The following is a 19,080-nucleotide window of genomic DNA, read 5'->3' as shown; positions in this document are numbered from 1 at the left end:
TACGTCGATCCATCCAATAAAACTGAATTACACAAGCGCGTCGTCCACCGCGCTTGCGTGACCCAAGCCGATTCATTCGCTGCGCTCGGACATGCGTGATCGCTTCAGGGACAACAGATCCGAGTGCCACGAAGAAATTCATTGAATTCGATACCGCGCGCATGCAACCACGAAGGAAGCGAGCAGCAAGCGCAGCGGCTTTCGATCGGCGCTGGCACGTCGGCCGAGAGCTATAGCGTATGTGCATATATACCCTTAATGCATGTATATTCCCGCGCCAGCGGCGACACGCATCTCGGTACGCGGATTCTTTCAAGGCGCGCATAATACGGAGGAGGAGGGGGGGGGGGGGGAGGGGTCTGTTGCGAAGAGCAGTGGGACGAGGGAAGAGACCATATCGTGCAGGCGCGGCTTGTCAGATAGCCGGCGAGCCTGCGCGTATAGCGACACATTCGTGACCTGCTGGCGAGCGTGTGTTGCGTGCCCATGAATCTATCCCAGAGCACACGCAGCAGCCCTTGTGTGGACGCGAAAACCAAGGCGACAGCAGCGGAGGGGACAGATAGCTTTCGCGGCGCGTTCCGCGTTGCATGCCGCATCCTGCAGGAGCACATTTATACGCGAACAGCCCCTGGCACATAACGCATACGCACGCGCTGTGCCAGGTCTTGGATGTGTACGTACAGCCTGCGTGCATATACCGCCTCGCGGAACATCTTTCCCATTCCATTTTTTTGTTCTTTATCTTGCAGCGATGCGTGCTTGCACGTAGTTTGATGGAGCTGTCTGTGCAAGGCAGAAGCTATCCACCTTGACAGGCGATTACAAGAGACTCGGCACTTGAGGCTTGTGAAGATTTTCCATTTGTGAATTTCCTGACGGGACCGTTCTCTCCCTTCCTCTCACTGGCTTCTCCTTCTTGATCACTATACGGCGCGCTTGCCGAGTTGTACAGCGCATGCCTGATATTTAAATAAGCCTGAGCGCTTTGGACACGCAGCTGCTGTTGGTGCTCGACGTGCACGAAGAGCGAAAGAGGAAAGTGTATATAGTGCACAGCACGCGGCGTTTGGTACCTTGCAGTAACAAACGTCCAAGGCAATGGCCTTTCGAACCACAGCGGAATCTATGCAAATGATTCAATATCGTGATGTATGAGTATACAGACCTTCGTTGCCGATAGAGCGCACCTCGATCAGCTGCTATAGCGATCGCATTAACGTCACGCGACACCGTTGGTCGCGCAATAACGACGCCATCAAAACTCTGCGAGGGCGGCCTCAAAGAGCAAGATGATTCGGGCACACCATGCATGCAGTAGCCGAAGTGACGTATCCAGCTCCGACTATAACAAACAGCGCAGCAAGCTCCTCCATGGCAAACAATTTGCGGCAACAGGACAAGCTGTTGACATATATGTACGTTGCCATACGTCTCGCATTCTTCGTGAAACCTCTACGTTACCCGATGCAGTGAAACGCCACCGCATTGAGGTCACACGGAAGAGTGTGACCTCATATGCCGCCAATAATTAGCGTATGTGGCCAATGTGCAAACTGCATATAGCTCCGGCTTCAAATGGACGCGGCAACTGCGAGTCGAAGATACATAAACGTATACCTCAGCCTCAGAAATTTGCGGGGCAAGGACGCCGCGAGGACGTCACATTTCTTAGTGACTTTGCCACTCAGCATGAAATTTAGATGGCAGAGGCATGCAAGAAAGCACGCGTGATAACCTCGTACACCCATATCGCACCTTTATATTTGATGGTGGCTGCTTTCACAATATTAACTTTCTTCAAATACCGCGCTCCGCAAGTTTTTGCGGTTCTATAAGTACTTCGAAACGTTTCACGTGGTTGCCGCCGAAAGGGCTGGCTGCCATTTCAGGTTAAGGCTTTTGTATTCTCTGTACGAAGGCTTCGGTATAGAGAAGCTCCCTATTTATTATATGTTTTATTGGCACTTTTAGGCGGCGCCGGCTAATTCCGTTCACATGGAACGGATACGTAGTACACAAATGAAAGAACGAGCCGGCACTAGCTGAACAAGTGAAATGTAAAGAGACCGAAAAATTGGCGGATCTGCGTATATGTGGGAATCGAAAACATCGAACATTTATTGCACCACTGTCATCGATTTCTGTCGGAAAGACAAACATTATCTATCACATTGCGACGACTGGACGATCGGCTGTTGTCGGTGAAGGTGCTACTTGAAGACCGTTCCCATCGCTCGTCGGCCCACAAAGCTGTGAAGGCACTTTTGTCTTTCTTGAGGGCGACTGGCCTATGTGAACGCCTTTGACTCGCTCAGGCCCTCCGTGTGGGTGCGCGAGCGCACAGCGGCTTTCCTCCCCTCCCTTCTTTCTCTCTCTAGCTCATCTTTCTATTACCTCTTTCCCATCCCCCAGAGTCGGGTAGCCAGCCAGACATATTTCTGGTTAACAACCCTGCCTTCTCTCTTTATTTACTCTTCCTCCTCCTTCTCCTATCCAGTGGCGCATAACCATTTTGGGGGATTGCCCAAGAATGTGCACATACCCGCATGCTCAGCTGCACAAACCGATGTCCAAGTTGTCCATAGTCGGACACATAGCCAGTGCCACATGCCGAGTTGCGCGTATCCAACAGCCCAACTTGTCTACTCGAGCGCATACCTATATACTATAGTGGCACATACCCAATGCCCCAAGTTTTTGCGTAATTAACGAGACAGCAGAAGCCAGCAGCCGCAAAATGGAGGAAGAGGCAAAGAAAGACTTGGAATCAGCTGATCTATAAATTTAAAGAAGGACATCTCACACGAGAGATCACGTGGAAGGCAATGTGTTTCGACAGCTGTATAACGATTGTGATTGAACAGGAGCACCCGGTCACCCTATACGTAACAATTAAGACCCTCGGAGCGCACATCCGACATCTTCACGGGTATACCTTTGCACCACTTTGCTTGTTTGCCAGCACGGAGGCCGCATGCTACATACTGCAGTGTTGTGGCCAGAGAGAGACAGAGAGAGAGAGAGAAATGAGATGCGAAAGGCAGGTTGACCGGAAGATATCCAATTTGCTACCCTGCAGTGGGGAAGGGGTAATGGGAGACAGAAAGATTAAACACACACACACACATACGCGCACGCGCGCGCACGCCAGTCACAAAGATTCACTACGAGCTGCCTTCAAGCCTGCGAAACGCTCGACCGATATCTGCGTGTGCCTCTCACGTGTGCTTCTCAGTTCTATGGCATTGTCAAGAAGGCTGAAATCTCATCACTAGCCACGAAGCGGATGTCTATTTTTCTCATAAATGAGACCACGTACACATCACCATAAACGGTTCTTCAAGTTTCAACAGTTCTACCGGAGCCGTGATTTTCCCATCGAATTCCGTCCCTATACACCTGACGTTTTAGCACCTTATGGCATCCACAGCAGCGGAACTTGCGGCTCTCCAAGGTGCCGTTGAATTTGTATTTCAGCAGCCACCTAATTGATGGGAAATATTTTGTGATTGCAAGGCCATAGCGTATACAAACACTACAGTTTGCCTTGAGTCATGACACTCATGAGTAGATTGTATACAAAATTAGAAGTACGACACCACCAAGATTTCGACAACGGCCATGATATTCTATTTCAGTGGCTGCCGAGCCACTGCGCAATTTCCGACAACGACAGGGCCGACGGAGCAGCACGCTAGGCTCACCGGCAAGATCAGTGCACACCAATACCGTTGTCGAGAACCGATGTAGCGCGGCAACTTTACTCAGTTGCGCGTAGCATTACACTTCGACATTGGAATTCGCCAGATTTTATCAGCTTTAGATTTTATTAATTGGACCCTGACATGCTATTTCGCCTGCCACCCAGATTCGCTTGTCGGGAAGCAATCTTAGTGCGCCGCCTATGGTTGGGCGTCGCATTCACGAACGCTTATTCATTACTAATCGAAATGGCCAACAGCAACGCACACAACCCTTGCAGACGGGACGAAACAATACTACACATTTTGCGCCATTGTCGAACCTACAAGTCTCAGCGAGATGTCTGCATATGAGTCTTGGCGTCTTAGACGACAGACCGTTCTCGGAAGCTAGCGTCCTGAGGCCCTGGCCGAAGGCCTCTACATGCACAAGGCCATCAAAGTGCTAATGAGCTTTTTAAAGATAACCGAAGTAGATGAGCGCCTGCTTGCGAATGAACATTCATCGTGACTGAACGTATGCGTCAGTGAACTTTCATCTGCGAGTGCGCGTGCAGTGATTCTCCTTCTCTCCTTATATTTCTTTCATCCTTTCCAGTTTCCCAATTGTAGGGTAGCCAACCGGGCGAGACCTTAGTTAACCTTCCCCCTCTCTCACTCTCTCCCCTCTCTCACTCTCTCTCTCCATCCATCCCCCCTCCCCCCTGTCTCTCTCTCAGGAACGTAAAGTGAGTTCACAAACTACAACGAAGAGAGAAAACAAAAAATCAGGTCACAGAAAGGAAATGCCGAAAGCTCAATAATTTTTAACAATACTACTCAATTCCAGAAATCTCTGGAGGGCCTCTAGCGCTCGCCTTTGTAATGTATCTGTTTGCCATGGCCTATAGGACATTCTTGAGGCTTATAAGGTCCTGTGGTCTAATGCCACTATATTGCGTATCAAATGGCGCCTTCCTGCATCCTGTCGCGAGCATTTCAGTAGAAGATGTTTTACATCCTCATCCGCGTGGATATAAGTGCAGTGGGGAATATCAGCGTGACAAATTTTATGCCGAGAATGTTTTGCGAAAGCAATACCAAGCCTCAAAAGATGAATTAGCGATTCGAAAGAACTTTAGGTATCTATGCGCGTGCGATATAAAACTTAAGGCAAGGGTCAATGAATATGTTTCTAAATATGGAGAATAACACATTTCGTTAGGTTAGTGCTGCCACCCAAATTAGTTAGGCAGTGCTCCTGTTTTCCTCGAAGTATACGTCATCAAGAGGTGTGCTGAACGAGGTCTCGAAGAGGCGAGACGGAAGGGCGCATTTCGGCTCGCGCCACTCAGGGTCGGTAGTGGCGACAATATACGCGTGCATAAGGAGGGGTGTGCGAATATTATAACAAATCGCATATTGCCTTATTCGAATCGATGGTCGAATCGAATAGTCACTATTCGAATATCTAATTATTTTTCGACTTCTTTTCGAATGCTTTACGTCGTCGTCTGTACACGATCAAACAAGACAGTGGAGCGCAAATGCGATAACTCACATCAACAGTGGACCTATATATATACTGCATACGGATCACGCTGTGTCGCTCATTCATTCAGATGTACCGGCTAATCAAGACCACTCGAAATTAAATGTTGTTTAGACGTGGAATTCAGCAGTGGGTATATTGTTTAGCACCTTTCACAGATGCATCAGCTGCGTCTTTTAATTGGAATAAATCTGAATACGTTTAATTACAACACACTTGGTACAACAGTGGCGCCATCTGCCATGACCATTCGAACTGTATATAAATACTTGTTTCCGTTATTTATTTGTTTATTTATTTATTTATTTATTTATTTATTTATTTATTTATTTATTTATTTATCTTTGTCTTGTTGTTCCGTCCTGCCGTAGTCGCGGACGACGCGCATTTCCGGTTGGTTCGCGGAGGCACTCGCGTAGTATTATTTGCCGAAAAGATTGCCTCTACAAACTTTGTATACGATAATTCATGATCGTGCATGCACCGAACAGTCCCGAGTTTGCGAGCAAACTGCTTAGCTATTACTGATGCTCCCTTTGTGCTTTTGACAAGGAATGCTTTATAGCGTGCAGCGTAACGGCAAAAAACTTTCTGGTGTTGAGAATACCAGTATGTGAAAATCGTTTGATAATAACTGTGAGAAGGCTTTACATTATTCACCAGCTATTCGAAAAGTATTCGCTATTCGAGTCGATCCACGTCTGGCACTGTTCAATTCGCATTCGATTCTATCTCAAAAATTACTATTCGAATACCCCTATAGATGCGTGTGTGCTGAATAATTTGCCTGCAGGGGTTCGCGAACTGACTCGCATATATACAGGATGTCCGACGGAACTTGTGCCAAGATTTAAAAATAGGCGAGTTCCACGTGGCTGGACAGAACCTAGGTAATATTGTTTTTCGTCGCTTGGAGCAAGTGAGGGACTTTTTTAGTATGTCGCCTAATTACATAATTGGTTACTATTAATTATTTAATTCTCAAATATTATAATTATATCGAGATTGCTAATAAGAAAATTGTAGACCATCATGAAAAATTCCCGATCCATCTTTCTGTGGCTCTATACGCACTTCGTAAAAAATTGTTCAAGCCCGAAAAAAGCCCACGAAAGCCCGCAAGAAGCGCCACGCGACTAATCACGTGGCGCTTTTTTTTTTTTTTTTTTTGAGCGTCGCGGGCTTTCTTTCAGTCTTGTAAATAAACTTGTATGTAGCACATATAGAGCCACCGAAAGATGGATCGGGAATTTTTCATGATGGCCTGCAATTTTCTGATTGGCAATTTTGCTCTGATAATGATATATGAGAAGGTACTTATTTATTGATAACTAATCACGCAATTAGGAGAAATATAAACAAATTATCTTACTTGTTTCTAGCGACGGAAAACAACATTACCTTGGTTCTGTCCAACTACGTGGAACTCGCCTACTTTCAAATCTCGGCACAAGTTGCGTGGGGCACCTTGTAAACGAAAGCGGAATGCACAAATGCCTGTAAACTCAGATTCGGGCACTAAGCAAATAATCGAGGCATTCGAACTTAATAATGGGCCACTCGTTACAGAGTTCATCATGGCGTAGACGTGTGTGTGTGTGTTCTTGCCAATTTTTTTTTCGTTATTATTCGGACGTAAAAACCCGTCACATAAGACTGTTGCTACCTTCCACTCATATACTTTGGTTCAACGTTAAACAAGGCGATCGTTTATGCAGGGAAACGGTTATTAGGGGATGAAAAGAAAGAAAAAAAATGGAGAAAGAAAGGGTATATAGCAATAGGGACGCGCATCTGGTTGACCTTCCTTCCTCCCTTTCCTTAACTTCTCTATCTTTCTGCAATCCACGCAGTTCTTATGAACGCGTCAAATAAGAGCGGTGTGGATAATGGAAGCAAGAAATGAAGTACCCTATCAAGTGCCACCGGTTTACGAGGCGAGAACGCGCATAAGTAGAAACTGAAACGATACTCGGACGACTCCGAAACCACGTTAAACAGCCGCAGTCACGTAGTGTTTACACAAGTGTTACGTATAACTGCATGAGATAAGCCGTGAGCGGTATTGGGACTAATTTTTAAGCGGCAAAATAGTTAAAGCTTAGTCGTTGAATTGCTGTCAAAGAGAGAGACAGAGAAAGTATGCATATAGAAAGGCAGGGAGGTTAACCAGAGGTAGTTCCGGTTGGCTACCCTGCACGGGAGAATGAGTAGGTAAAGAAGAAGAGAGAGAGAGAGCTCGAACAAACCGCGTACACTATAGAGTGGTAAGGGGCGGCCTTAAAGTCTATCGTGAAGGCCCGTAGACCACAGGAACTTTAGTAACGCGAGTAGGCCTTCAGGTCCTTACTGACAAAGCCCTTAAGAATGGGAACGTGGTCAAATCACCACGAGAAAGAATGACTAAATGCTACCCAAAAGAATGATGTTTAGGCCTATAATTTCAGCGACTCAGACGTGAATTGGCAGTACGAGGACTTTGAGAAATACCAGCTTTCGCGACGGTCACCAAAGAGCGCGCAAGGCTTATTACGAACCTCCTATGGCAGTCATTAAATAATTAAAGAGCAAGCGAAGCAAACCACGTTTTGTAATCGTTATTGCATGGATGGCTTGTTTACCCATCTGCGTTAAGACCATATACTACATCATTGTTACCCTTTGCGAGTTTTCAACCACCTGCTTTCTATATAAGGGGTGATCATTTCTAAGTCTTATAAAACTTTTAAGAAAGCGCCTGTGGCAGATAGCACTAGAAATCGAAGCACATGTTCAACTAATTATATATATTAATTAATTATCTTTTTGATTAATTTCTTTTCGGCATATATTACAATTTACCAGTTATAACCGGTGAGCTTGCAAGACATATCCACTTGAAATGAATTCGCAGAATGACAGCAGTTAAGATATTTTATTTCCTAAAGTGTAGGACGAAATACATGGGCGTTCCAGTCAGTGTTGAGCTTCAATGCATAAAAGAGCGTTTCGTTAAAGAAGTGGAACAGCGCATTTTTGCACCAGGTTTGATGGCTGATATCTGTAAACAGGCGTCATCCTGGAAATTAATTCAAAGTAGACACGCCTTGCGAACTCATCGGCTACAATGCGTAAGTTGTAATATGCCCCGTAAAGTATTTAATTCAGAAGTTAATGAATACATTTTTGTTAATTAGTTGAATATGTACTTCGATTTCTCGTGAAATTCATGTCCGCCTCTCCGAATATAGTCCAGTTCAGGGACTGGATTTACATTATCTGCGACAGGCTATTTTTAAAAATTACGTAAAACATAAAGATGATCACCCTGTATGTTGATTCCAGCGCAAATTATTCTAAAAGGATGGCGCTTGGAGACGAGTAAATCTGCTTCGTACTGCGACGGCGAAAACTTGGTACAAGTTCAGTAAATACGAATACATTCCCAACTGATGGCGCAAAGCCACACAACCGGCAGCTACAAAAATGAAAAAGAAACAAAAAGGTTGTAACCTACGGCCGAAGCAGTGCATATCAAGGACAGCTTTCTAATAAAAAATGATATATATATATATATATATATATATATATATATATATATATATATATATATATATATATATATATATATATATATATAGAGAGAGAGAGAGAGAGAGAGAGAGAGATTCATTTAGCCAATGATTTGTACAGGGTCCAATACATAGGCTAACCAATTCTACTGAATCTCGATACAAGCGTCGATCTTGATCCTATGGTAAAGCTCATATGCTATGGTCGCACGCTGTCGATATCTTGCTGGCTCAGCGTATACACAGCCAGCAATATTTTTTTTTTATATAAGGCCGCTATTGGCACAAAAAGAGTGAACGAGCCGGCCTTATCTACGGAGATGTCACTTACATGCATTTCACCATTGTGCACTGACAATGTACCACATGTAAACATGCATATATACGTGCCGACGTCTCCTGCATCCGTCACGTATATACACACTGTGGCGTACTCTCTTCCGGTGTATACGCCACCCCAGTGGCGTAGCTAGGTCGTCTGGCACCCGTGGCCCATAGGTCTTCTGTCACCCCCCCCCCCTCCCCCCCGGGTGTAGCCGGAGGAAAAAGGGGTGTCTTCAGACGTATGTGACAACCCCCCCCCCCCCCCCACCACTGGCCCCTTGCACCTGGGGCCCACGGCCCCCCGGCCCCCCCTGTTGCTACGCCACTACGCCACCCTTACTTTGCTGGCGCACTAGGTGCAAGGGCAGGCTGAAGCTATGTCAACAGACTGCAGACAGGGGTGCTGAAAGGTGCTTGAGCCACCAATCACTAGTCATCCGATACAAAGCCACGGGTAATTGTAAAATTGCCAGAGGAAAAATATTAAAGAAGAAACTACACTCAAGTGTTCACTTTAGCGGCGGACCGCACTTTATATATATCTTGAAGCGCGTGCTGTTGAAAGTTCGACACTTGTTGCGCCGACTTGTACATTCATCTACCACATCTTGAGATCACACTGTTCTTTTTTGTTGTTGTTGTTGTTAACATGGACTCAGAGAGAGAGAAAATAATGCAGAGAAAGGCAGGGAGGTTAACCAGAGGTAGTTCCGGTTGGCTACCCTGCGCAGGGGGAAGGCTTAAGGGGGATAAAAAGAGAAACAGAGTGGAAGGGGGAGATAGAAAGAAAGGGAGACTCAGAACATGGACTCAGAATTAACACTCATATACCAAGGTACAGAATGCTGCCTCTATGACAAACTATAGCTATAGTGTGACTCCCGTAATAAGCTGCATAGTTTTGAGACCATTTATAACGCCCCATACATCCCATACATTCTGTACATTTCTGTTAAGGTGACGGCTTGATAAGCCAAACAGATTCTCAGACTAGCCATCTTGAAAGACCATTGAATAGAAAGATTGTGCGTTAGCAACTTCTAAACATTTCCTGAACGCATCCGGCATTAACGTTGTTGATAATTTGATTCGAATTATTTTCGGAATTGTACGCGTAGCATTTGCTGCGCTGGAGAAATATTTGTAGCGTAGAAACTGATTAGAATTTTCATTCCCAGATATGTATCTAGCTCGATAAAAGAAAACAGCAAGAACAAATTGAGAAAAGAAAAAAGAATAACGTCTGCATATTAAGCGCACGATGACTCCATTATGGGATATTCGAGCTCTCCCCGGCAAAACAAATGGCCCATTAATCAGCGACACGCTGTGCTCTTCACGAGAACATTGATCAATTCTGTTTACGCGCATCCGGCACCGCAAATGGCACACTCATAACGCGGCGTGTCACACCGCGCTCGAACAGTCGGGAGGTGGCGATGCCTCTAGACAGAACATGGCGCCCGTCAGAATTAACAATGCGGAGCATTCGGGTTCTTGGATGAGAGCACTCCCTTCGCACCTGCACGGATCGCTCCTATGGGCGAAGAATACCGTTCTACCGCAGGTAAAAGACAAACATAAAAGCGTAAGACCTGGGAAAGAAAAGAAGTCAACGACACAAAAGAAGAACGCAGACGCGAGGCGCCTCCATCATGTGACTCTCCGCCACTGGAGCCTGAACGACTACTCTTCTATATTGTGCTGCTTTATTTCTTTATTTCTTTCTTTCTTTCTTTCTTTCTTTTCTTTACGCTGTGGCGCCTGCGAACTCTCGTCTTCCCTTCCTCAAGATAGTTATTCGTGGCAGTCATCTTCTTGGAAAAACGGCTTCCAAATGCCGAAAGGCGTAGAAAAAAAAACGGATATAAAGCACCAGGGTGACAGCCTTCTGGCTATAAGACGAGTCACCTTCTGTTTGGAGACGGCGGGCGCAAGTGTACACCGCACAGCCGAGCGAGCGCTCGAGCCGACCAGCGAGCAGGCGAGCATGCAACAAACGTACAAACACATAATGAAAAAAAGAGAGACACATGCACGAAAAACACAAGCGAAAGCTGTCGCCCGCGCAGAAAGGTGTATACGAGTGGCAGCAGTGGACGAGGAATCCAATGTTGCTGCTGCTGCTGCCTGTTATGTACGCTATTCTCTCGGCAACGTGTTTTCGGAGCGCCCCCTTCTTCGCGTCTTTCTTTGGTGCACAGCGAAAGCTGTAAATGCCTCCTTCATCGCCGACGAGATCGTAAACGAAGCCATTTCTCTCTCTACTTGAGGCTCACCATCGCTGCCCCCTTTCGCTGTTGGTTCCCCCGCCCCGTCCCTCACTTCTCCTCGTGCTAGGTGTTCCACCAGAAAGCTTCAGCTTCAGACGCTCCTTCGTTAGGGAGAGCTTGTTCTTGACTGCGCACACCTCGTGCGTCCACGTGACGGTTGAAAACGAGACGCGTCTCCCGAAACTCAAACAACGAATGAAAGAGGAACGGCCAGGTAGGTCAGAGATTCTCGGTAGCCACGCACTGGCTTCCTTTCTTTCATGCACTCTCGTCCCGAGACAGCCCCTTGTCCTTCCATTTTAACTTCCTTCGCCGTTTTCCAAATGGCCTCACGCACACGAGCAGCTTTCCCTGCTAGCTCCTAAGAGTTTGCGCGGTCAGCGAGAAAAAGCAAAACGGGGGACTCGGGCCACATGCGTGAGTGCAAGTGGTACGCACAGTCCGATGCCTGAGTACAACAAGCTCCTTGTTCACAGGGGTAGCCCATCTCCAGAGCCGGCTATACAGCGGGACAACGCATAACACTCGTGAAAGCCCGAGGAGAAAATGAGGAAGTAGGCAAAGGGAGGGAATCACTCAAGGTGCGCCTCTGGAGGGGAGCGGGGGGGTCAAATGACGGGGGTCAAATGACGGCGACGCAGTGACCCAGTCCGGCGCACCACGAAGTTAGCGAAAGAAAAAGTTAAGTGGGGAAGGAAGCCCCGCGGCTATATCGGAGACAAAAGGAAGGCGAGGGAACGCAGCGTGACACGGCGAAGGCGATCCAGACGAAGGAATGGGTGGCATTGAAAGAGGCACCCAAACAACGCCGCGAGGTACGCAGAACGCCATCGTGACCAGGCGGGAAGAAGGAACAAGCGTCAGGAGAGAATGGCGCGTACGGTACACGGCTCGCGCGAGTATCCGGGCCGTAAACAATTTCCGTTGTTGTGCACAGCCAAGTCACGCTGAAATAATGTAGCGGGTCTCTGTCGAACAACTGAGGGCCTCCGGACAGGAACGGCGACAAAGACGACGATGACGAAGGGGAGTGGGAGGAAGGAGAGAAGGCTCGTCCCTTCGCGAGAACTCCACGGTGCTTCGCGACAACTCCGTGTTGATGGCGCTCGGCCCTCCGTAAAAACGCATCCGCGGCACACCGGTGGAAGGGGGTTGAGCAGTTAAAGCAGGGGGTCCGGGACAAGGCAGTTGGGCTGCGGTGGGCGGGGGAGTGCGCGGGCAGGCGGCGAAGAAACCAGCGGGCAGCCGAGATGACATCGCAACGGGAGCGAAGATTTTCTCACGAAGTCGTCAAACCGAGTGAAAGCCACGGGGGAGGGCGAGATTTAGACGGCGCGTACCGGCGAGACGGTAAAAAGTCGGGCCGGACACAAAAGACACGGAGAGGAGTCGTGCGGTGATGCACAGGCAGGTAGGCAGGTAGCGTGAGCGAAAGTGGTGTTACAGCGCAATGCGACGAGCCGTTTATGTATAGCATACGGGACCTCCTGCGCACGCGGATTCCACGTAAACACGGTCGCGAACGACCACGGCGGTCGCGGAATCAACGGGTCGCGAAGAAAGGGGCGAAACAGTGCGTAGGCGACCCAGTGCACTATACGCGGGGCTGCTTTTAGAGTCACCCTTCTCTCAGAAGCGCGCTTCTTAATAACCGCGAGACTTTTGATTTGCCACGCAGTCAAATCAAGTGAGTGTTGCCGCGGCGGTCCGACAGAAGCCCCGACGCGTAGGAGAAGAGCAGTGTGCGGGAGATGACGAGAGAGAGAGAGAGAGAGCAAAGAAGTCCCCGAAGCGGTCGCCGTAAGTCGCGAAGCTGAATGACAGGAGAGAAACAACGGGCAGCTCCGCGCAGCGCGTCAGCAATGGCCCAATAGCAACAACCTGTCGCAAAGCGAAAGAAAAAGACGAAACGCACCGTCGTCCGGCCCGAAGACGACGTCAAAACGTGCAGCGAGCAGCGAAATGTGCCCGACAAATTTTGGTCTGGGTGTGTCCCGACGCTTCTTTTGAGTGCGCTCGCGCGCGCTGTGTACGAGCCGTGCATCAGAAGCCAAGCGTTGCCCCCACGCCCCAGCTCGGACTCGTCGAAACACAAGGGAGTGGAGGGAGGGGACGACGACGGCGAACGAGAGCTCTGTCGAAGCGAGTCTTCATCTTGCGCCTCTTCTTGCAGCACGCACGCGGTTCGGTTTGAAAAATCACCGGTGGGAACCCCCCCTCCCCCTATATCCCGTGTTCCTCCCCCCGTTCGCTGTCTACTGCTCACCGCCGCCGCTGCCATCGCAGTGTAGCCTTTTACTTTCTTCTCCGTGTGTCTCCTCCGGCCCCGCAGCAGCAGCGGCGGTGGGACCACTCTCTCGCGCACGAAGCAGCAGCAAGCGAGCGAGCACCGGCGGCATCGCGAGAGTCCTTGAAGTGCCACTTGCCCCGCCGGCATTCCCGATGCGCGTTCGTTCTTCGGCGTGGCAGCAGCAGCAGCAGATCTCTCTTGTTTTGTTTCGCAGCCGGCTTGTGCACGGCGCGCCACGGCTCGGTCGGTCGGTCGCTTGGTCGGTCGGTCAAACGCCGCGGTGGCAGCATCGCCGGTTCGTCGTGCGTCGTGCGCCGAGGCATTCCAGGCATGCTTCTTCCTTTCCGCCGCCTGGACAGTCAATCCTCCGCGCCAACGGCATACCACCACCACCCTGCGCGGCCTGATTGCTTTCTCCAGAACGCCCCCGACAGTCGCTGCTGCAGCTTGCTCGGCATTTGGTTGTTTTTCTCTGCTGCGAGCTCGCATTCGCCACAGAACGCGCGCTGGCCACGACGCTGTTTTAAAGGAATTGGGGAATCCGGCGGCCCAACGGGACGGAGCGTCAGGTGTGATACATGCCTGCCCGCGTGTGGGTCAGCTCCCGGCCGGGGGCCGCGGGAACCGTTTAGAACGGTCGACAAGGGGAGGTAATTGGTTGGCGATAAAAGCTGAGCGATGCCTCACGCACGCTGACATGTCAGAGTCGCTCCCTTTCCACGCTTGTTTTCACTTCCTCCGCTACAAGCTCGCTCTTGTACACAGGTGCGCGAGCGAGAGAGAGGCAACTCTCGCTTCCGAAGCGCAGAGGTCTTCAGGCGCTCTTTGAAGCTCGGATGCCTGAGATACTTTCGTGCAGGTCGACAATTCGTTTCTCGAGGGTGAGTCATGACACGAAATTATCGGCTGGAAAGGGGGCATCGATTTCTAATGTGACCACGCTTGCTCATCGGCTCTCCCTCGCACAATGATCGAATACTGTGATCGGGAGTTCACGCGTTCGAGCACAGCGCAACACTGGAGGCAACGTTCACGACGAGCAGCGTTCAAAAGTTCAGGGCCAAGCATCGCAACCCGCCACGCACTAAGCTTATAAAAGTGATGCCGAGTCTTTGTTTTGTTCTCCTCTGTTACTACAAATAACATACCTGTCGGTCAAATAGCCACGCAAGAGCAACGGAGCACACGACCACTTATTCGCACGGCCTTTAAAGCGCCGAGAAAGCTCGACAATCAACAGTGCCGGAGACTCCCTTGACGTCAATAAACGTTGCCGCAGAAAAGTGCGTGAAACGATGGCGATATCACGTACCCTGCAGAAGGAGTTTGCCGAAATTGGCAGGCTAAGCTTTATTTTGCTTAGCTTTGTATGCAAACCTAATAATTTGTTACCGATAAACGCTTGGCCATGATCTGTGCACGCAGTTGAGTTGAGTCGTTGTAGGCTACTCAACTGTGCACGCACTGTCAAAACACTGCACGTGACGGCGAGCCGATTCGGTATAGTTTCGATGTACATGCATAGCGTTGTCTGTCGCTTTTGTGCCCTTTACGGCTTACTGAACCTCTGCTCACTCAAGGACTTAGAAAGCTGTAATTCCGCAAGTCTATTGAACGAGCAGTAACTTTATTTATTTATTTACTTATTTATTTATTTATTTATTTATTTATTTATTTATTTATTTATTGTTCGATTGTTCGCATAACTCAAGAATTGCCTTAAAGAGACACCGAAAAGCAAAACTACACCAGTTTAGACGGGAAAAGTATGATTTTAAACCTGACTTGAATATTGACTCGTCGTATTGAGGTTGATTATTACGGGAGGGAATGGAGGCTAAATTTTCCTTTATCTTGAATTTAACGTCGAGACTTCAGCGCCGATACGTCAGTGTGGTACCACACATGTCAAATTAATTGCCCGTATTCGGGCCGTCTGGCAATGCAAATGTTCACAAAGCATGCTAGACTGAGTCTAGCATGTTAAACACTCAAATGCAAGTGATATTTTGTTTCCGCGAGGACAGTCCTTATTTAGAAGAGAGGTGTTTCGGCTTCTCTTAACGTTCCTGCTTGACACAGTCATACAGGGTTAGAAAGTTGGTCGTTGTGGTTCGCAGAAGAATCGACATTTGGGCAAGTTGGTAAGACGTCTTGCGTTGCCCCTTCAAGACGTTGTGGTTCGGAAAACGTGCAATGTATCGGGCTTCGCGTCGACTTTTTTTTTTTTTTTTATGCCTAGCGTTGTTAGCTGAACTGCGAAGTCTCACACCATATCGTGGTTAATAGGGCCTGAAACGCCCGTTTAAGGATGTGTGCGGCTTTAATCGTGAAAATGAAGGTTGTGGCTTGCAGTTTCAGTTCGCCGTCATAAGCAAAGAATTGAGCTTCAGAGTAGATCACGAGGGGCAGTCGCTTATGCGCGAGGCACGACCAAGAGAGAGATACAAAAGGGGAGGAAAGACAGGGAAGTTAGCCAGTGTAAGTACTGGCTGGCTACCCTGTGCTGGAGAAAGGGGTAAAGAAAATGAAAGGTGAAAGAAAAAAAAAGAAATATTAGCACAATAACGCGATGCCACGTGCTACAACATTCAGAGACGATTGCACAATTCACAGGCCCTTAAAAACTTGAGCGGAGCCCTTAAGGCCTTGAGTGCCGAAGCCCGTCTGGACCAGTGCCCTAGAATTTTTTCTGCTGTGAAGAGGCAATGTCACCTAAATAGAGCATAGGAACAAGTTGAGAACGTTGCCATGGGTCCTGGTATAATTGCCACATTTTTGTGTCCGATACGCTGAGTCTGAAGGGTTTCCACGGCTATTTACATTTAAAGTTAGATGAGCTTTTTAGTACAAAAACTTTGAAGTAACGTCTAAACTGCGATGCCTAGCTGAAATCCATAGCCTGAAGATATTCTGGCTTATTTGTGCTGCATGAAATGCGCTTGTTTTGAGCATCGGAATTCCGCGGCTACGCATTTGAACCATAAGGAGCACTCACGTCCAATAACGGAGGTTTGAAACAAAAGAACAAAGCCAAAATATGCAGGCTTTGGCGATTACTCAGGCACTCAATTGATTTACTGCGACAGCTAGCTAGATCTCACGGCTGACGCTGTTTTCAAGCCAATAAAAAGCGGACTAAGCGACCCGTAATGACCACAACCACAGAAATTCCCGGATGGTATTTTCTACAGAAGCTGAGGCATAGGCACTTGAAAAGCGGTATGTTGTTAAGGAGCGGAAGGAACTCTGGTCTTCCTCCATCGGACACTACAAATTTTGTACTATATTAAACCTGAACTTCATTCAAGGCTTCCAAGATGACCATCCCGGAGGGAGGCACTCTACCATGGGCGACGACTTATGTGGCATACACAAACAGCCTCCTCTAAAGCCTTGGTCGAACTAGAAGCCCCCGTTGCTACAGCTGAGGCTCTGTGAAATCGATCGCACATAATCTATTAGATTGTAGAGCGTATACAGTAAGGAAAGGCCACATACAAGACAAATACGGCAACAATCTGTGAAGGCCCTTTGATACTTCGGCGCATATTAGGCCCCCGGCACTCTACATCAATGATGGCCATGACCATCGATGGCCGTTCAGTTCGATGACCATCAATCAAATAGCTTCCTCTAATCTAGCTGTTACTCGGTCTATGTACATCGCATAAAAAGCCACAAGTCAATTCAAGATGACTCACATATTCGGACAAGTAGGACTCAAAAGCGAAGTGAATATTTCAAGTGGTGTTCTTTTATATTTTTTTATGCTTTGCTTTTTCACTTTCTTCCGCCCTCCTTCCTCTAGGGCCGTTCTCCCATACTTTCCTCTCTTGCACAGTTGGATGTAGAAGACTTCAACGGCGGCAAACCTCCTTGCTTTTAAATAAGGATCTCTCTCTTCCTCCCTCCCTCCCTCCCTCCCCCCTCTCTCGCAAGAGCAACACTTATGCGATGCATAGTGCGTCCACCTCGTCCGCTACATCATTACCTGTTTTGTGGCCTCCGAAATACATGAACAGCCGTCACCATGCTCACAACCAGTGCGGGGCACAACACCGCACAAAAAAAGCAAGAGCGAATGCCGCCTTTTAGCACATGTGCTGAGGTTATGGGGTCCGGCTGCAGGGACATATGTTATATACATATAACATATATATAACATATAACGTATATATAACATATATGCAAGAATGTTCAACTCACTTGGCAACACATGTGGAAGGCTCACGACCTGTGTGCTATATATATATATATATATATATATATATATATATATATAGCACACAGGTATTACGTCATTGTCTATCACTTCATTACATAGAACATAGAACAGTGGCACGCTCACTAGCACTACTTTATGGGTCAAAATGAGGTGCTATATGGTTAGCCGGGGCTTGCCGAGATGGTGCGCAGGAATGGCAGTGGTGGGTGAGAGCATTATTTTTTTTCTTCACCCTCTAGCGGGGGGGGTAGGTGAAGCTTAAGTAGAACAGACAACGTACGACAGGACGACGGTTGCGATCGCTGTCTTCGTCAAAGTGACGTTAACGTTGGACGGACGGACAGAACGGAGCCAGGCTGGGGCTTCTAACTGACGTTGTAGAAAAAATGCGCCTTTTTGCCCTATATATGCCCGACCTCTCACGCGCAGGAGTTAAGTTTCCTGAGGTAATATTAAATATTTCAAGGTGTTACGAAAATCGGCGCGCCCGACGCGGTGGCTCAGTGGCTATGGCGTGCGCTGCGGACCCAGCACGAGGTTGCGCGTTCGGTTCCCTGCCGCGGCGGCCGCATTCCCGTGGGTGCGGAATGCAAGAACGCTTGTGTACTGGTACTTTGGTTGCACGTTGAAGAAAGCCAGGTGGACAACGTTAACCCGGAGTACTTCACAACGTCGTCTCTCATAACCACTGTGCAGTTTCGGGACGGTAAACGCCACAATTAAAAAAAAAAAGTGCGATAAAGAAATTGGTGCACTATACAAACCAGTATCGCGATTGGCGGCACTCTGGGAAACGCGTTTCTGTTTTTTTTTTTATTAACGTAGAGCAGAAGACAGACGAAAGTTCGTATCCGATTCCAGAACTTAACGGTGACAAGACAATTTTTATTGCGGCAAGCGCACGTCGTTATTCAGCTGTTACCATTGTAAAGATAGGCTTTGCGCGATACTTAGACGCCAAAGCCTGTGTACATTGCGCATTTGCAGTACACCCGTTAAGAATCAACAATTTGCAACGCGCTCTTTAACTCTCCCACACACTCAAAGCAGAGCAATGTTTCGAATTTAAGCCAACGGTTTTAAATTGTAGGCGGTACCCAAAGGTACACATCGAGTGCCACACCTCTGCACCACACAATGTTCGTATATGTGCGACTCCGCGCATGCTCTTTCACGCCA

At 48.1% G+C, this 19,080-nt stretch overlaps 1 protein-coding gene across 1 annotated transcript in view; it reads left to right on the top strand.

The window, feature by feature from the left end:
* The window catches only part of LOC126541662 (zinc finger protein ZIC 5-like), a 149,281-nt gene that overhangs the window by 97,157 nt on the left and 33,044 nt on the right, over positions 1-19,080 (top strand). The window lies entirely within an intron of this gene.

The sequence above is a fragment of the Dermacentor andersoni genome, chromosome 2 (assembly GCF_023375885.2).
Source record: "Dermacentor andersoni chromosome 2, qqDerAnde1_hic_scaffold, whole genome shotgun sequence".
Classification (NCBI taxonomy): Eukaryota; Metazoa; Arthropoda; class Arachnida; order Ixodida; family Ixodidae; genus Dermacentor; species Dermacentor andersoni.
The sequence above is the reverse complement of the archived record's forward strand: the minus strand, read 5'-3'. Positions and strand labels throughout refer to the sequence as shown.